Source organism: Lupinus angustifolius, chromosome LG08 (assembly GCF_001865875.1).
Source record: "Lupinus angustifolius cultivar Tanjil chromosome LG08, LupAngTanjil_v1.0, whole genome shotgun sequence".
In the NCBI taxonomy this organism is placed as follows: domain Eukaryota; kingdom Viridiplantae; phylum Streptophyta; class Magnoliopsida; order Fabales; family Fabaceae; genus Lupinus; species Lupinus angustifolius.
The window spans coordinates 9,422,335-9,424,532 of record NC_032016.1 but is presented as its reverse complement, the minus strand read 5'-3'; positions in this window follow the sequence as shown (position 1 = coordinate 9,424,532).

Sequence of the window (2,198 nt, the reverse complement as noted above, 5' to 3'; positions counted from 1 at the left end):
AAGGAAAGACCATGGGACAAAGTTTTCAGCTGGCATTGTGTAGAAGAAAGAAGCAGAACAAGATCCAAGAAAGTTGGAGTGATCTCCCAGAACCTTGGAGATGAGTTCCAAGAATGTTGGAGCTCAAGATTTTGTGGTCAAAGCCCTAGCAGAGGCATCTAACATCATCTTCCCGGTTTAACATTTTCTTCGAATGTCATTAGTTGTCACAACATCCATCATTAAATTAAATAACAGAAATTTATATAGGAAAGTGCAATATTGAATATTTAGACATATTTACGTAGCTCTCATTAAGATAATTTGCAATGCTGTTGTGTATTTTATTGTGCTTTGAAACACGTATATTATTCCAGAATGCAATATTGTATCATAGGTTACTATGTGCGATAATATCTCCATATAAATTATAATTAAGATAGATGTATTTACAAGAACTCGAAACTTTGAATTAATTGTGACCAACTTCCCACCAATTTTGATGGATAGGTTTACCACACAAGTCTAATATTTTACCGTGGTCGTTGAATTTTTTGAGTTTTATATATCTATATATGTACAAATGGCAGTTATATTTGCCATGTAATTTTTTTATTTAACTTATAACATATATTGTTGCATATAGCAATAACACGAGAAATACAACTATATAAATTAAAAAAAACCTTGTATTTATTAATGTGCATGTATAAAGTATTATAATGTGTGTGGATTGCAACGTACACCATTTCTTCCTATTTAATGTGTGTGGATTGCAACGTACACCATTTCTTCCTATTTAATGCTATATTTGGAGGGAAAACATACATTATCGCACAATTAGTATAACTAACACATGTGATTTTTGTTTTTTAATATGGACACTTTATCTCCAACAGAGTAATTATTTATTTTTTCCACTAACAATTTAATTTATCAGAAAAATAGACATGAACAAAAAAAATAGTTAGTAGCATTAAAGATAAAATTGTATATTTAGTTATTAATGTTTTTTTAGAAATTCAAAAAGGGTAAATGAATATGAAAAAATAGGTTCACAAAAGATACAATTAAATAGGGTGAACACTCAGTTTTTCCTAGCCGATATCTTTCTCGCGATGTAAAGTAATTCATAATGCAATGATATATTTAGACTCATTGACAATACTCTTTCGATTTAAACCTTCGGTGTGGCGGATAATCTGAAAAATAGCAATTTGATGCTCAACAGAGGAAAATTTCAGTTTTCAAGTTATTTCCTAAATTAATTTTTGTTAAGCTAACTGTGTAAAATTTATAGTTGCTACCATTACGCTTTTCTATTTTTGATAATTTAATTATTGTTACTGATATAAACAATCCAATATTCGTCCACCAAACTAGCATGTCGAACATATGTTTTGATAATAGCAATATAAATTGAGAATTTCACAACTTGGGCATAAAGTTACAAGAGCCTACACCCCTTATCCTACAAACAGTGGCACATATTTGAAATAAAAGGGTATATAGTGCAGAATGTATATGCATTAAATCAAGAGATTTCTTGATGAATTCATAAAATAGTAAGCCGCATGTTTAATCTTCATTTCATATGCTAAGATCATAAGTTCAGTAATTGAGCAGCCAAAATACAACAGAGCGTGGAAGCTTAGTCGCTAAAGCCAAAGCATGAGCAAGGACCCATCAAGAGGATTTTGTCTTCGTTGAACAATTTTGAGTTGGAACTCTGGAAGCTCCTTTTGTCAAATCTAAACCAAAACAAAACATCACCTTTTGTTATTACTGTCAAGGCAACATAGCAAAAAGAAAACAAACAAATTTATCAATATGAAGCAAAGACAGAACATACATACACATAACCAAGTAGTGAGCATTATCCTTTGCTTAAAAAAGAGTATACTGGCCATTTACTCATCTTCCTATCAACAAGCAATCAACATAGTTCAGATTCACCAATTCTAGCATCTCCAGAACAAATAAAAATCAAGCCACGAAGGAAATGTGTATTTAAAAATTTATGTTTGCACTGAAAACTTATATTCTGGAAAATATATGTGCTTGTAAAGTGATATGAGCATTCATTTGAATGTAAGGATGATCAGCGGCATACTAAAATTGAGAGCTATCCTGAACAATATAAACCAGAACAGAACAACGCTGCCTTGGGTTCATTTTATCAACATGTTATTCCAGTTTAACATGCTTAATCGAAATCA